The 18,465-nt window shown below is 34.1% G+C and overlaps 1 long non-coding RNA gene across 1 annotated transcript; it reads right to left on the bottom strand.

Annotated features, from left to right (window-relative positions):
• Window positions 1-202: 202 nt before the first annotated feature.
• Window positions 203-1,502, bottom strand: LOC139856918 (uncharacterized). Its single transcript, XR_011762224.1, has 3 exons — window positions 1,179-1,502; window positions 680-747; window positions 203-360 (listed from the first exon to the last, which is right to left on the bottom strand). It is a non-coding gene; the product is annotated as an uncharacterized lncRNA (long non-coding RNA).
• Window positions 1,503-18,465: the final 16,963 nt, after the last annotated feature.

Below are 18,465 nucleotides of genomic sequence, written 5' to 3'. Positions count from 1 at the left end.
TATAGTTATTATCTAATGTAACTAGATTACCACTAATACTTTTTTATGATGACTGAATTCTTTTTTTTTTTAAGATAGAAAAATACATTTCATTTTCTTTTACATATATTCAAAGTGATGATGATAGGTTCGGTTTTATATTTATACAGTATTATATATAGTAATAATATAATATACATTTGTGCGATAGGAATTTCGCCCCCTCGACATAATATTTCAAGTTCCGCCATAATCTACTGCTTGATGTATCGGGCAGATCGTTATCACCGCTAGGTGGACCCGGTATTGGTTTCCTTTCTTCTTTTATAGCTATCCTTATATCTGCTACTTTCCAAGCTGCATACTTCTGTTCTGCTCCAGCTATATGACAATCTAATTATAATTAATCAAGATCAACTTTGATTATTTCTCTTCCTTATAAGAAGGTTGAAAAATAATAGCATTAATTATTTCTGAATTACCTCGCAATTTATATTGTTACCCAACACAACTTGAATTAAAAACTCTTATTAGGTTTCGACATCAACCACAATTAAAGAATGTAATTCAAGAAGCAAATAACTTGAATTAATTTTTTTATGATACCATCCAAACAATAATGACACAACAAAAATTTTTATTCTACCATCCAAACAATAATTACACAACAACAACAGATTCTAATAATAATTCAACTTACAGTATGTGAACTTGTGAAGTATAACCCGTAGTAGCTGTCTAAAATCATAATCAAGTCAGTCAATTTATCTGCAAATTAAAAAGCCCAAAATTTAAGATGGAAAGTTACAACTTTTACAAACTTAATTAGACCAATAATTTATTTCCAAGAAAACATAGTGAGTAATTCAAATGTATGTGCTGACCAATCTCAGTGGAATTTATTAATACATGATATTTTGAATAGGCAAAAGGTATATCAAAAAAATCAAATATGCAATCAGATTAACAGTCGCAAACTAAAGCACCCTTCAAAGTTTCCATTTTAATTTGTATATTTATAATCATTAGAAATAAATTGGCGGATTGTTTCATGAAGACAGGGTAGCTATATCTAGTCTTAATCGAAGGATTAAAAGGCATAGAGTCCTATTCAAAAACTGAAAGTATATCATGTAGATAGTGACAACAATAATATATTAAACTTATACTCTAATAGTCAAACTATAAAAATGAGATACCTTTTGAGATGAAGAACCAATTAGGGCATCAGCAAGAGTCCAGAGAGGATTTGATGAAGAAGAAGGGTTACAATTGGCGCCACCGATAACCAAATCCCTCATCGCAATCTATATTTTCGATTAATCAAATAATCAATTGTTGATACGATTCGATCTTTGAAGATGAAAGATTGAAACAATCGGTGGTGAGGCGGCGACAGACGGATTCGTAAAATGGAACTGAAAGATGACTTGATTAAGATGAGGAAGATCAGCCCGTTAATTCGTTCATCCCTAATTTTTTTTTCTTTTCAGAATCATATATTAAACAACATCGGTGTTAATTGGTAGCGATGATTGGAAGAAAACAGAACGACGATTGGAATTGAGGATGAAGAAGATGGAGCGGTTGAATGAAAAAATACGGATTTAGGTTTTATTGGATAATTATGTGAGATCCTAAATTTTTGCCTCTAACCGCCTAGTATATTGATTTTGAATTCAAATTGTGGTCAAGCGGGATTCCAAGTCATCATGTAGAAAAGAGACCTACCAATGAAGATATGACATGTAGGATGACACGTGGACAGGAAGAAGGAGGAGGCGGCACATAGGATTCAGTCACTTGATTTATAATATTGTATAGATAGATAGATAGATAGATAGATAGATAGATAGATAGATAGATAGATATCTGTGTGTGTGTGTGTGATTGTAATCTATAGTTTCTATTAAAATCCTATAATAATAATGTTATTATTAGGCTAATTCATTTGTTACGAAAATATCAAAAAGAAAAAGAAAAAAATCTAAACCCTTAAGCTGATGTAATAAATCTATTTATTTACAATTAAAATAAATAAAAATTAATAATTATATTATACGGAGTATCTGATGAATAAAATAGAAAACCCTAGACAAAAAACCACGCCTCCTCTTCCTCTTCCCTCTTCCTCTTCCTCTTCCTCTTCCTCTTCACCTCTGCTTTCAATCCAGAGGATTGAATCTTCAATCTAAAAATCTCTAAATCAAGCCGTCGTTTCGGTTATGACTCATTGTATGATTACATGTATCTATTTATCACTTTTTTTTTTGCCTTAATAGCTCATCTGATGTGGAGGGCAGACAAATTTTTTTTTTTTTTTATATCAAGAAGGCTAGGCGGCTGCCGAAGGATTCTTGAGAGGTAAGTTAGACATCTTTTACTTGTATTTTTTTTTCCTTTTACCTTCATACGATGTAATTGTTACTTCTTCTGTAACACCCCAGCTTAACATGACCACAATATTGTCCGCTTTGCCCGCAGGCGCACGGCTTTTCCTTGGCGACCACACACGAGAAGCACTTTCTCAGGAGGTCACCCATCCTGGTAGTGCTCTCGCCCGAGCACGCTTAACCACAACGTACTCGCACTTTTACTCAGCCTGTGATCCCAAAACGCGTTGTGTCATTTAAGCGTGAGTATTACCTTATAATCCCATGATCACTCATGTTCGTGGGCGATGTGGGATTTGCCTAGGGTGTTACATTCACCCCCCCTTAGGGACTCATCGTCCTCGATGAGGTTTGCCCCACCACCCCCAATGGCACATGAGTGGCTCTGATACCATTCTGTAACACCCCAGCTTAACATGACCACAATATTGTCCGCTTTGCCCGCAGGCGTACGGCTTTTCCTTGGCGACCACACACGAGAAGCACTTTCCCAGGAGGTCACCCATCCTGGTAGTGCTCTCGCCCGAGCACGCTTAACCACAACGTACTCGCACTTTTACTCAGCCTGTGATCCCAAAACGCGTTGTGTCATTTAAGCGTGAGTATTACCTTATAATCCCATGATCACTCATGTTCGTGGGCGATGTGGGATTTGCCTAGGGTGTTACATCTTCCATACGCAAATTGTTACAATTTGTAATTGTAAATTGTTATGCAAATGTATTATAGAAAAGTATTTGGTCTTGAGAAAATAAACTCATTTTGGTTGCAAACACTTCCAAGGGTATAGAAATACTCACATATATGGAGCATGAGTTTTGTGTTGACTCAATGGATTTCGTTGGATGATATTGCAGGTTCCTGAATTGGATATCGGATCTTCGGCATGATGCTACATGGCTGGTCACTTTCGAACGTTTATCTAGTGAGCATACTTAAAGCGTTTAGTTATATACTGATAGGCTTCTTATATGCTTTGAAACTTAATATACTCTATATTAAGCGATGTAATTATTTGTTGTTGTATACCTAATAGGATCGAGTATTGTTCAGTGATGTACATTGGATGTGGCAGGCCTTTTACTTATTCTGAAAGTGCATCTTTTATGAGTTGGCAATAAATGTCATTAAACTGGATAGACGAGCATGTACGTCTCCAAGAAGCAACTTTTCATACTAAGGAATTTGAGGTTACTAGCCTTGATTGTGTATTTATGAGTTGGCTTATTGTGAAAGGATTGTTGTATTTTGTTATATCTCTCTTAACATCTATTGATTATTGATTTATTCGTTATGAAATTACATATAATTAATTTATTAGTTATTGATTATTGAGTTATTCGTAATTAAATTACATATATTTGCTAATTAAACTCTCATATTCAGTGGATTATCTGGAAGAAAATAATAATAATTACTCCGTATTTCTTTTATGTTTGTTATGGTGATCACAAATGGGTTGAACATGGTCTGATGAAAACTAACTACTGCTTTTTGGAGTAAGACCTACAGGGATTGATCTTTAAAATGCCATTGTTTGGATGAATATTAGAACCAATTCAAGTTTGCAGTTATGTTTACATAATTTGGTTTAATTCATAAATCTTTTATTATCAATTAATGGTTTTTGATGCATACCCACTTTGTTTTCATTGCAAAAGACATAACCATTTTTCTTTTGTTAGATGATTAATCTCTTTGTGAGATTTGGATTGATCGCCTGTCTTATAAGACTTAAGAGTGGTAATATGGGTCATTGTAGATTATAATAAGCTAAAATTATTTGAGGTTGTCTTTGGTATTTAAATGATTGTCAAATGTAGGGCTGTTAATGAACCGAGCTTTTAACGAGCTACTCGAGTTCGAGCTCGTTTATTTCAAGTTCGAGCTTTACCTAGTTCGAATTCGAGTCGAGTTCGAACAAAAAAAATTGTTCGATTAGTTTCACGAGCCGAGCTTAAAAAACTTAATATTCGACTCGACTCGCTCGATAATCGTTTAATAGTCGAGCGAGTTAATCGGACTCGAATAGTTCGTACGCTCATGTTTGTTAATTGAGCTACACTAACCGAGCATGCGAACCAAGCTTTGCAAACATGCAGAAAAATTTAATATTGTAGCTGCCAAGATTCGAACTAATGATCGTTTAATTGAATTTCAAGTGTTTAACCACTAAGCTATAAGAACTTTTTGGTGTAATTTTAGTATTAATGATAGTTTATATTATTATTCATTTTCCACATGAAAACATAACATCAAACGTTAATTCGTAATTAAGTATTATTAATATTTTCATATGCAATGCATTCATTAACGTTTTTTCGTAATTAAGTGTTATTAATATTATCATATGCAAAACATTCATTGTAACTGTATAATGTATTACATTTTAATTTTTATGTTATTCAAATACAACTAAGGTTAATCAATTTGTTAATATGTAACTAAAATTTAAAATTCAATGATTAAGTTACATAGTAAACATAAACATAAACATTATTATTAATTTTCAAGGATTAAGTTTCAAGTCGTAACTCCAATATTTAAGTCACATAACTCAAGCAGTAAACAATAAACACTGTTCGTTAATTTTCAATATTTAAGTCACATACAGGGGCGAATGTTCATGTATTGAGGTGAAGTCCTATGACCCCACTATTTTTTAATTTCTTTTTTTACCATTTACTTTTCAAAATTTATAGGACACCACTAAATTTAATTATAGGACCCCATATATTTTTAGAATTTATGGATTTTTTGAGTTAAACAACCACTAAAGTACCATTTAAATCTAATTAGTTTTAAAAAAATTTGAGACCCCAATGAAATTTTATCTTAGATTCGTCACTGTTCACATAGTAAACAATATTTGTTAACCTTATTAATTATTCATTAATTGGATATTAGTATTGGTTTGAGTTACATTTGATCGGTATAGTAACATGACACTCAAGTCTCAAGAGTATCTTGCCTTTAAAAAAAAAAAAAAAAAAAGTCTCAAGAGTAACATGACACGTATGTCTCAAGTGTAACATGACACTTAATTCAATAATCGAACTGGTAAAATAGTAGACATTGTTAGTAATCTTCTATGTTTAAGTTTCAGATTGTAAATATTGTTTTTTAATTAAATAGTTGTAATAATTTAAATAGTAAATATCGTTTGCTGATGTTAGTAAAACATTGTTTACTAATGTATATATTTATAGATAATTATATTGAATACATGTGTAATTTATAGATAATACACAGTGTCAATTGTATTGGAAATGAAATTCAACAAGACTGTTGAGTTCCATACAATGCATATAAATAATGGAATATATTATATCATACCAAACTTAGTATCTATTTGGATTTTTAATAAATTAAACTGTTTTACGAGTATATTTTTAATGGAGGAAAGAATGGACCTTTTAAAAAGCCTTTCATTTTATTTGGTTTCGACGTTCACTTGCATATACAAGGAAAAAAGTTATACAAATTTTTAAGTAATTTATGTTTATTGATGTTATTAATAATAATTATGCAAAAAATACAAGAAGTAAAGAAGTTTCATCCCACATTAGATGGTGAAAGAAACTTACAAAGAGAGATTCAAGTATAAATAGAGAGCTCAAACAAGCTTATCTACTTGTGAAGAATTGAAAATGTATTATCTACAAGTATATACATTTATTATCCCTATACACTAAAAGGCATGGCCGGATTTTCAATTATATCGAATTGTCGTTTTGAGTTTGCGTTCACACTACAACCGGTTCTTCAACTTCAGCTTACTTTACACAATGACCCCTTAAGTTTTCACTTTTTCGAGGGTAGAAAACGTAATTATATAATTTTATTAAAATAAAAGAAATTAATTCCACCCGAATTTTTAATGGGCCCGATCTTCTCGCTCGGTGCGCGTTAAATTTAATAACTTGGGCCATGATAAATAAAGAATAAAAACTAAATTTATTCATTTGAGCTTAACTTATCTACACTTTTAAAAGTCTTGGGCAGTTGGGCTTGGTAATTTTTGTGACCAATAAATAATATTGGGCCCCTAAAATTATTGGGCCCGGGGCGAATGTACACCTTGTACCCCCTCCGGGCCGGCCCTGAATATGAATCTCCAAATCTAAATTAGACTATTAATGCACATTTCTATTGTGCATCATATTTGATTGTTGTAAAACTTCAGTTATGTGTATTTGATTGTGGTGTGTTGTATTGATAGTTTCGTGATGTTAAATATGAAGTTGTGATAGTGCTGCGTATATGATTGTTTTGTGATGCATTGTTATTGGATTCGTGATGATAAATATAAAAGTTGTGATATGAGATTTGAAATGTCCCGTTCTTATTGATTAAAAACGTTCCATATTAATTGATTTCGTTGCGAGGTTTTGACCTCTATATGAGACGTTTTTCAAAGACTGCATTCATTTTAAAACAAACCATAACCTTTATTTCATAAATAAAGGTTTAAAAAGTTTTACGTAGATTATCAAATAATGATAATCTAAAATATCCTGTTTACACACGACCATTACATAATGGTTTACAATACAAATATGTTACATCGAAATCAGTTTCTTGAATGCAGTTTTTACACAATATCATACAAACATGGACTCCAAATCTTGTCCTTATTTTAGTATGCAACAGCGGAAGCTCTTAGTATTCACCTGAGAATAAACATGCTTTAAACGTCAACAAAAATGTTGGTGAGTTATAGGTTTAACCTATATATATCAAATCGTAACAATAGACCACAAGATTTCATATTTCAATACACATCCCATACATAGAGATAAAAAACATTCATATGGTGAACACCTGGTAACCGACATTAAAAAGATGCATATATAAGAATATCCCCACCATTCCGGGACACCCTTCGGATATGATATAAATTTCGAAGTACTAAAGCATCCGGTACTTTGGATGGGGTCTGTTAGGCCCAATAGATCTATCTTTAGGATTCGCGTCAATTAGGGTGTCTGTTCCCTAATTCTTAGATTACCAGACTTAATAAAAAGGGGCATATTCGATTTCGATAATTCAACCATAGAATGTAGTTTCACGTACTTGTGTCTATTTTGTAAATCATTTATAAAACCTGCATGTATTCTCATCCCAAAAATATTAGATATTAAAAGTGGGACTATAACTCACTTTCACAGATTTTTACTTCGTCGGGAAGTAAGACTTGGTCACTGGTTGATTCACGAACCTATAACAATATATACATATATATCAAAGTATGTTCAAAATATATTTACAACACTTTTAATACATTTTGATGTTTTAAGTTTATTAAGTCAGCTGTCCTCGTTAGTAACCTACAACTAGTTGTCCACAGTTAGATGTACAGAAATAAATCGATAAATATTATCTTGAATCAATCCACGACCCAGTGTATACGTATCTCAGTATTGATCACAACTCAAACTATATATATATTTTGGAATCAACCTCAATCCTGTATAGCTAACTCCAACATTCACATATAGAGTGTCTATGGTTGTTCCGCAATATATATATAGATGGGTCGACATGATAGGTCGAAACATTGTATACGTGTCTATGGTATCTCAAGATTACATAATATACAATATAAGTTGATTAGGTTATGGTTGGAATAGATTTATTACTAACTTTCACGTAGGTAAAATGAGTAGTTTTTATCAATCTTGTTTTACTCGCCATTTCTTCGTTTCTAATCCGTTTTGAGTGATTCCAGTGGCCACGGTTTCGTATTGAACTTAACTTTATGAATCTAAACATAAAAAGTATAAGTTTATAGTCGAAAATACAAGTTACAAGTCGTTTTTGAAAGAGGTAGTCATTTCCGTCGAAAGAACGACATCTTGATGACCATTTTGAAAAACATACTTTCACTTTGAGTTTAACCATGATTATTGGATATAGTTTCATGTTCATAAGAAAAATCATTTTTTCAGAAGTATAGCTTTTAAATCAAAGTTCTTCTTAGCTTTTAATTATCCCAACCAAAACAGCCCCCGGTTTTACTACGAGGCGTATATCCAGTTTTATGGTGTTTATCGTGTTTCTGGATTTTAAATCATTAAGTTAGCATATCATATAGATATAGAACATGTGTTTAGTTGATTTTAAAAGTCTAGTTAGAAGGATTAACTTTATTTGCGAACAAGTTTAGAATTAACTAAACTATGTTCTAGTGATTACAAGTTTATAACGTTGAATAAGACAGCTTTTTATGTATGAATCGAATGATGTTATGAACATCATTACTACCTCAAGTTCCTTGGATAAACCTACTGAAAATGAGAAAAATGGATCTAGCTTCAAAGGATCCTTGGATGGCTTGAAAGTTCTTGAAGCAGAATCATGACACAAAAACAATTTCAAGTAAGATTTCCACTCGAAATAAGATTGTTATAGTTATAGAAATTGAATTAAAGTTTGAATATGATTATTACCTTGTATTAGAAAGATAACCTACTGTAAGTAACAAAGGTTTCTTGATCTTGGATGATTACTTGGAATGGATTTAGAAAACTTGGAAGTAAACTTGCAATCTTGGAAGTATTCTTGATTTTATGAAACTAGAACTTTTGGAATTTATGAAGAACACTTAGAACTTGAAGATAGAACTTGAGAGAGATCAATTAGATGAATAAAATTGAAGAATGAAAGTGTTTGTAGGTGTTTTTGGTCGTTGGTGTATGGATTAGATATAAAGGATATGTAATTTTATTTTCATGTAAATAAGTCATGAATGATTACTCATATTTTTGTAATTTTATGAGATATTTCATGCTAGTTGCCAAATGATGGTTCCCACATGTGTTAGGTGACTCACATGGGCTGCTAAGAGCTAATCATTGGAGTGTATATACCAATAGTACATACATCTAAAAGATGTGTATTGTACGAGTATAAATACGGGTGCATACGAGTAGAATTGTTGATGAAACTGAACGAGGATGTATTTGTAAGCATTTTTGTTAAGTAGAAGTATTTTGATAAGTGTCTTGAAGTCTTTCAAAAGTGTATGAATACATATTAAAACACTACATGTATATACATTTTAACTGAGTCGTTAAGTCATCGTTAGTCGTTACATGTAAGTGTTGTTTTGAAACCTTTAGGTTAACGATCTTGTTAAATGTTGTTAACCCAATGTTTATAATATCAAAAGAGATTTTAAATTATTATATTATCATGATATTATGATGTACTAATATCTCTTAATATGATATATATATATACATTAAATGTCGTTACAACGATAATCGCTACATATATGTCTCGTTTCAAAATCATTAAGTTAGTAGTCTTGTTTTTACATATGTAGTTCATTGTTAATATACTTAATGATATGTTTACTTATCATAATATCATGTTAACTATATATATAACCATATATATGTCATCATATAGTTTTTACAAGTTTTAACGTTCGTGAATCACCGGTCAACTTGGGTGGTCAATTGTCTATATGAAATCTATTTCAATTAATAAAGTCTTAACAAGTTTGATTGCTTAACATGTTGGAAACACTTAATCATGTAAAATAACAATTTCATTTAATATATATATAAACATGGAAAAGTTCGGGTCACTACAGTACCTACCCGTTAAATAAATTTCGTCCCGAAATTTTAAGCAGTTGGAGGTGTTGACGTATCTTCTGGAAATAAATGCGGGTATTTCTTCTTCATCTGATCTTCTCGTTCTCAGGTGAACTCGGGTCCTCTACGAGCATTCCATCGAACCTTAACAATTGGTATCTTAGTTTGCTTAAGTCTTTTAACCTCACGATCCATTATTTCGACGGGTTCTTCGATGAATTGAAGTTTTTCGTTGATTTGGATTTCATCTAACGGAATAGTGAGATCTTCTTTAGCAAAATATTTCTTCAAATTCGAGACGTGGAAAGTGTTATGTACAGTCGCGAGTTGTTGAGGTAACTCAAGTCGGTAAGCTACTGGTCCGACACGATCAATAATCTTGAATGGTCCAATATACCTTGGATTTAATTTCCCTCGTTTACCAAATCGAACAACGTAGCTCTCCAATTTCAAATTTTATATCTTTTCTTTTAATGTCAGCGTAGCTCTTTTGTCGACTTTGGGCGGTTTTCAACCGTTGTTGAATTTGGATGATCTTCTCGGTAGTTTCTTGTATTATCTCTGGACCCGTAATCTGTCTATCCCTCACTTCACTCCGACAAATCGGAGACCTGCACTTTCTACCATAAAGTACTTCAAACGGCGCAATCTCAATGCTTGAATGGTAGCTGTTGTTGTAGGAAAATTCTGCTAACGGTAGATGTCGATCCCAACTGTTTCCGAAATCAATAACACATGCTTGTAGCATGTCTTCAAGCGTTTGTATCGTCCTTTCGCTCTACCCACCAGTTTGTGGATGATAGGCAGTACTCATGTCTAGACGAGTTCCTAATGCTTGCTGTAATGTCTACCAGAATCTTGAAATAAATCTGCCATCCCTATCAGAGATAATAGAGATTGGTATTCCATGTCTGGAGACGACTTCCTTCAAATACAGTCGTGCTAACTTCTCCATCTTGTCATCTTCTCTTATTGGCAGAAAGTGTGCTGATTTGGTGAGACGATCAACTATTACCCAAATAGTATCAAAACCACTTGCAGTCCTTGGCAATTTAGTGATGAAATCCATGGTAATGTTTTCCCATTTCCATTCCGGGATTTCGGGTTGTTGAAGTAGACCTGATGGTTTCTGGTGCTCAGCTTTAACCTTAGAACACGTCAAACATTCTCCTACGTATTTAGCAACATCGGCTTTCATACCCGGCCACCAAAAATGTTTCTTGAGATCCTTGTACATCTTCCCCATTCCAGGATGTATTGAGTATCTGGTTTTATGAGCTTATCTAAGTACCATTTCTCTCATATCTCCAAATTTTGGTACCCAAATCCTTTCAGCCCTATACCGGGTTCCGTCTTCCCGAATATTAAGATGCTTCTCCGATCCTTTGGGTATTTCATCCTTTAAATTTCCCTCTTTTAAAACTCCTTGTTGCGCATCCTTTATTTGAGTAGTAAGGTTATTGTGAATCAGTATATTCATAGATTTTACTCGAATGAGTTCTCTGTCCTTTCTAATCAAGGCGTCGGCTACCACATTTGCCTTCACCGGGTGGTAACGAATCTCAAAGTCGTAATCATTCAAAAATCCAATCCACCTACGCTGCCTCATGTTCAGTTGTTTCTGATTAAATATGTGTTGAAGACTTTTGTGGTCGGTATATATAATACTTTTAACTCCATATAAGTAGTGCCTCCAAGTCTTTAATGCAAAAACAACCGCGCCTAATTCCAAATCATGCGTCGTATAATTTTGCTCGTGAATCTTCAATTGTCTAGACGCATAAGCAATTACCTTCGTTCGTTGCATTAATACACAACTGATACCTTGCTTTGAGGCGTCACAATATATCACAAAATCATCATTCCCTTCAGGCAATGACAATATAGGTGCCTTAGTTAGCTTTTTCTTCAATAACTGAAACGCCTTCTCTTGTTCATCCTTCCATTCAAATTTCTTCCCTTTATACGTTAATGCAGTCAAGGGTTTTGCTATTTTGGAGAAATCTTGGATGAATCTTCTGTAGTAACCAGCCAATCCTAAAAATTGACGTATATGCTTCGGAGTTTTTGGGGTTTCCCATTTTTCAACGGTTTCAATCTTTGCCGGGTCCACCTGGATACCTTCTTTGTTCACTATATGACCGAGGAATTGAACTTCTTCTAACCAAAATGCACACTTTGAAAACTTAGCGTACAGTTTTTCCTTCCTCAATACTTCTAACACCTTTCTCAAATGTTCACCGTGTTCTTGGTCATTCTTTGAGTAAATAAGTATGTCATCAATGAAAACAATGAAAAACTTGTCAAGGTATGGTCCACACACTCGGTTCATAAGGTCCATGAACACAGCTGGTGCATTAGTTAAACCAAACGGCATGACCATAAACTCGTAATGACCGTAACGTGTTCTGAAAGCAGTCTTTGGAATATCATCTTCTTTCACCCGCATTTGATGATACCCGGAACGTAAGTCAATCTTTGAATAAACAGACGAGCCTTGTAGTTGATCAAATAAGTCGTCGATTCTTAGTAGTGGATAGCGGTTCTTGATGGTAAGTTTGTTCAACTCTCAGTAGTCGATACACAACCTGAATGTATCATCTTTCTTCTTGACAAACAAAACAGGAGCTCCCCAAGGTGATGTGCTTGGTCGAATGAAACCACGCTCTAAAAGTTCTTGTAATTGGCTTTGCAGTTCTTTCATCTCGCTGGGTGCGAGTCTGTAAGGAGCACGAGCTATTGGTGCAGCTCCTGGTACAAGATCTATTTGAAATTCAACGGATCGATCTGGGGGTAATCCTGGTAATTCTTTCGGAAATACATCGGGAAATTCTTTTGCGACGGGAACATCATTGATGCTCTTTTCTTCAGTTTGTACTTTCTCGACGTGTGCTAGAACAGCATAGCAACCTTTTCTTATTAGTTTTTGTGCCTTCAAATTACTAATAAGATGTAGCTTCGTGTTGCCCTTTTCTCCGTACACCATTAAGGGTTTTCCTTTTTCTCGTATAATGCGAATTGCATTTTTGTACCAAACGATCTCTGCTTTCACTTCTTTCAACCAGTCCATACCGATTATCACATCAAAACTCCCTAACTCTACTGGTATCAAGTCAATCTTAAATGTTTCGCTAACCAGTTTAATTTCTCGATTCCGACATATATTATCTGCTGAAATTAATTTACCGTTTGCTAATTCGAGTAAAAATTTACTATCCAATGGCGTCAATGGACAATTTAATTTAGCACAAAAATCTCTACTCATATAGCTTCTATCCGCACCCGAATCAAATAAAACGTAAGCAGATTTATTGTCAATAAGAAACATACCTGTAACAAGCTCTGGGTCTTCATGTGCATCTGCCGTATTAATATTGAAAACTCTTCCGCGGCCTTGTCCATTCGTGTTCTCCTGGTTCGGGCAATTTCTAATAATGTGGCCTGGTTTTCCACATTTATAACAAACTACATTGGCATAACTTGCTCCGACACTACTTGCTCCACCATTACTCGTTCCGACACCATTTGTTCCTTTCGTTCTGTTAACCCCTGGTCTGTAGACCTCACACTTCGCCGCGCTATGACCATTTCTTTTACACTTGTTGCAAAATTTGGTGCAGAACCCCGAGTGATACTTTTCACACCTTTGGCATAGCTGCTTCTGATTGTTGTTGTTGTTGCGGTTGTTATTGTTGTTGGAATGATTGTTGTAGTTGCTGTTGTTGTTGTTGTTGTTGTTGTTGTTGTTGTTGTTGGGCCATTTGTTGTAGTTGCGATTGATGTTGCGATTGTTGGGATAGTTGTTGCGATTATTATTGTAATTGTTGTTGTTGTTGTATTGATGATTCTTATCACCGTTTTCCTCCCACTTTCTTTTGACTTGCTTCACATTGGCCTCTTCAGCCGTCTGTTCTTTAATTCTTTCCTCAATCCGGTTCACTAGTTTGTGAGCCATTCTACATGCCTGTTGTATGGAGGCGGGCTCGTGTGAACTTATATCTTCTTGGATTCTTTCCGGTAATCCTTTCACAAACGCGTCGATCTTCTCTTCCTCATCTTCGAACGCTCCCGGACACAATAGGCATAATTTTGTGAATCGTCTTTCGTACGTGGTAATATCAAATCCTTGGGTTCGTAACCCTCTAAGTTCTGTCTTGAGCTTATTGACCTCGGTTCTGGGACGGTACTTCTCGTTCATCAAGTGCTTGAATGCTGACCACGGTAGTGCGTAAGCATCATCTTGTCCCACTTGCTCTAGATAGGTATTCCACCATGTTAACGCAGAACCTGTGAAGGTATGCGTAGCGTACTTCACTTTGTCCTCTTCAGTACACTTACTTATGGCAAACACCGATTCGACCTTCTCGGTCCACCGTTTCAATCCGATCGGTCCTTCGATTCCATCAAATTCCAAAGGTTTGTAGCCAATGAATTCTTTGTAAGTGCATCCTACACGATTTCCTGTACTACTAGATCCAAGGTTATTGTTGGTATGTAGCGCAGCCTGTACTGCGGCTATGTTTGAAGCAAGAAAGGCACGAAATTCCTCTTCACTCATATTCAAGGTGTGTCGAGTAGTCGGTGCCATTTTCTTCAAAATAGTCAAATGAAACGAGTTAATCATATAGAATATCAAGAGTAGTCAATAGTATTTCGTAGCGTAATATGAACTTATTTATAAAAGCTCTTTCTTCATATTAGCGTTTTATACTCTTTAATTCGGGTAGTACCTACCCGTTAAGTTCATACTTAGTAGCTAACATAACATTTCAACTACTACAATTCTATATGAAAAACTAATCACAAAAAAAAAAATATCATATTCAAACCTTTATACAATAACTTGCAAACTTACAATACCGCTATTTTACATATAGCATGAAATATAACACATAAAACTTTGATACAAAGTAGTTGCGAAGATAATTCTAGTTAATAAATAAGGCGTTCAGCAAAGGCAACAAAGACACGTAATTCATACGTCCAGAAACAAGTCATGCATTCTGGTTTTACTAATATCACTTCCCATCCTTGGTCTTGTGAAACGTAACCGTTGTGACCGATAGTATGACAACATGTTGTAACGTCGTCAAAAGGGCGAAGGTTACGTAATGACCAACAGTCTCGTAATAACCTAAAAACCTTGTTTCTCACCCCAACTACTGAGTCCATTACTTGTGGAAATGTTTTGTTTAATAGTTGTAGCCCGATGTTCTTGTTCTCACTTTGGTGAGAAGCGAACATTACTAACCCGTAAGCATAACATGCTTCTTTATGTTGCATGTTAGCCGCTTTTTCTAAATCATGAAGTCCTATGTTCGGATACATTGAGTCAAAATAATTTCTTAACCCGTTGCGTAAAATAGCACTTGGGTTCCCCGCAATATATGCGTCAAAGTAACTTATGGATTTCCCAATGTGATATCCCCCATCTTTCGAACGAAAGCCTTTTATAAATCAAGGCATTCTTGGAACGTTCTTCGAATGTCTTACAAACTGATCTCGCCTTAAATAGTTGTGCCGAGGAATTCTGACCGACTCTAGACAAGATTTCATCAATCATGTCTCCGGGTAGGTCTCTTAAAATATTGGGTTGCCTATCCATTTTGTGTTTTTATACTGTAAAGTAGACAAGAGTTAGATTCATAAAAAAATACTTATTAATACAAGCAATTTTTACATATATCATAAAGCATAAGCACACTATATTACATATATTACACCACACGAATACAACTATCTTATTCTGACTCGCTCGTTTCTTCTTCTTCGGTTTTGGTTCGTTTTGCCAAGTTTCTAGGGATATATGATGTTCCCCTAATACGAGCCGTCGTTTTCCACATTGGTTTAGAAAAACCTGGTGGTTTAGAGGTTCCCGGGTTATTGTCACAACTTAAGAAATACGGGTGTTGACGATACATATAAAGTTCATCGTGTTTGGAATCAAATTTCTCTATTTTTATGCCCTTTCCCTTATTGTTCTCTTTTGCCTTATTAAATTGTGTTAGGGTAATTTCTATAACATCATCGGAATCCTTATCGGGATCCGATTCATCGGAGAATTGGTAATCCTCCCAATACTTTGCTTCCTTGGCGGAAACACCATTGACCATAATTAACTTTGGTCGGTTGGTTGAGGATTTTCTTCTACTTAACCATTTTATTATTTCCCCCACTGGTTCTATTTCTTCTTCCGGTTCCGATTCTTCTTTCGGTTCCGACTCTTCTTCCGGTTCCTCTTCGGGAACTTGTGAATCAGTCCACGAATCATTCCAATTTACATTTGACTCTTCATTATTATTAGGTGAGTCAATGGGACTTGTTCTAGAGGTAGACATCTATCACATAATATCAAACACGTTAAGAGATTAATATATAACATAATATTCACATGTTAAAAATATATAGTTTCCAACAAAAATGTTAAGCAATCATTTTTAAAGAAAACACGGTCGAAGTCCAGACTTACTAATGCATCCTAACAAACTCGATAAGACACACTAATGAAAATTTTCTGGTTCTCTAAGACCAACGCTCGGATACCAGCTGAAATGTCCCGTTCTTATTGATTAAAAATGTTCCATATTAATTGATTTCATTGCGAGGTTTTGACCTCTATATGAGACGTTTTCAAAGACTGCATTCATTTTAAAACAAACCATAACCTTTATTTCATAAATAAAGGTTTAAAAAGCTTTACGTAGATTATCAAATAATGATAATCTAAAATATCCTGTTTACACACGACCATTACATAATGGTTTACAATACAAATATGTTACATCAAAATCAGTTTCTTGAATGCAGTTTTTACACAATATCATACAAACATGGACTCCAAATCTTGTCCTTATTTTAGTATGCAACATCGGAAGCTCTTAGTATTCACCTGAGAATAAACATGCTTTAAATGTCAACAAAAATGTTGGTGAGTTATAGGTTTAACCTATATATATCAAATCGTAACAATAGACCACAAGATTTCATATTTCAATACGCATCCCATACATAGAGATAAAAATCATTCATATGGTGAACACCTGGTAACCGACATTAACAAGATGCATATATAAGAATATCCCCATCATTTCGGGACACCCTTCGGATATGATATAAATTTTGAAGTACTAAAGCATCCGGTACTTTGGATGGGGTTTGTTAGGTCCAATAGATCTATCTTTAGGATTCGTGTCAATTAGGGTGTCTGTTCCCTAATTCTTAGATTACCAGACTTAATAAAAAGGGGCATATTCGATTTCGATAATTCAACCATAGAATGTAGTTTCACGTACTTGTGTCTATTTTGTAAATCATTTATAAAACCTGCATGTATTCTCATCCCAAAAATATTAGATTTTAAAAGTGGGACTATAACTCACTTTCACAGATTTTTACTTCGTCGGGAAGTAAGACTTGGCCACTGGTTGATTCACGAACCTATAACAATATATACATATATATCAAAGTATGTTCAAAATATATTTACAACACTTTTAATACATTTTGATGTTTTAAGTTTATTAAGTCAGCTGTCCTCGTTAGTAACCTACAACTAGTTGTCCACAGTTAGATGTACAGAAATAAATCGATAAATATTATCTTGAATCAATCCACGACCCAGTGTATACGTATCTCAGTATTGATCACAACTCAAACTATATATATATTTTGGAATCAACCTCAACCCTGTATAGCTAACTCCAACATTCACATACAGAGTGTCTATGGTTGTTCCGCAATATATATATAGATGGGTCGACATGATAGGTCAAAACATTGTATACGTATCTATGGTATCTCAAGATTACATAATATACAATATAAGTTGATTAGGTTATGGTTGGAATAGATTTATTACTAACTTTCACGTAGGTAAAATGAGTAGTTTTTATCAATCTTGTTTTACTCGCCATTTCTTCGTTTCTAATCCGTTTTGAGTGATTCCAGTGGCCACGGTTTCGTATTGAACTTAACTTTATGAATCTAAACAGAAAAAATATAAGTTTATAGTCGAAAATAGAAGTTACAAGTCATTTTTGAAAGAGGTAGTCATTTCCGTCGAAAGAACGACATCTTGATGACCATTTTGAAAAACATACTTTCACTTTGAGTTTAACCATGATTTTTGGATATAGTTTCATGTTCATAATAAAAATCATTTTTCCAGAAGTATAGCTTTTAAATCAAAGTTTTTCTTAGCTTTTAATTGTCCCAACCAAAACAGCCCCCGGTTTTACTACGACGGCGTATATCCAGTTTTATGGTGTTTATCGTATTTCTGGGTTTTAAATCATTAAGTTAGCATATCATATAGATATAGAACATGTGTTTAGTTGATTTTAAAAGTCTAGTTAGAAGGATTAACTTTATTTGCGAATAAGTTTAGAATTAACTAAACTATGTTCTAGTGATTACTAGTTTATAACGTTGAATAAGACAGCTTTTTATGTATGAATCGAATGATGTTATGAACATCATTACTACCT

Source organism: Rutidosis leptorrhynchoides, chromosome 7 (assembly GCF_046630445.1).
Source record: "Rutidosis leptorrhynchoides isolate AG116_Rl617_1_P2 chromosome 7, CSIRO_AGI_Rlap_v1, whole genome shotgun sequence".
Classification (NCBI taxonomy): domain Eukaryota; kingdom Viridiplantae; phylum Streptophyta; class Magnoliopsida; order Asterales; family Asteraceae; genus Rutidosis; species Rutidosis leptorrhynchoides.
The sequence above is the reverse complement of the archived record's forward strand: the minus strand, read 5'-3'. Positions and strand labels throughout refer to the sequence as shown.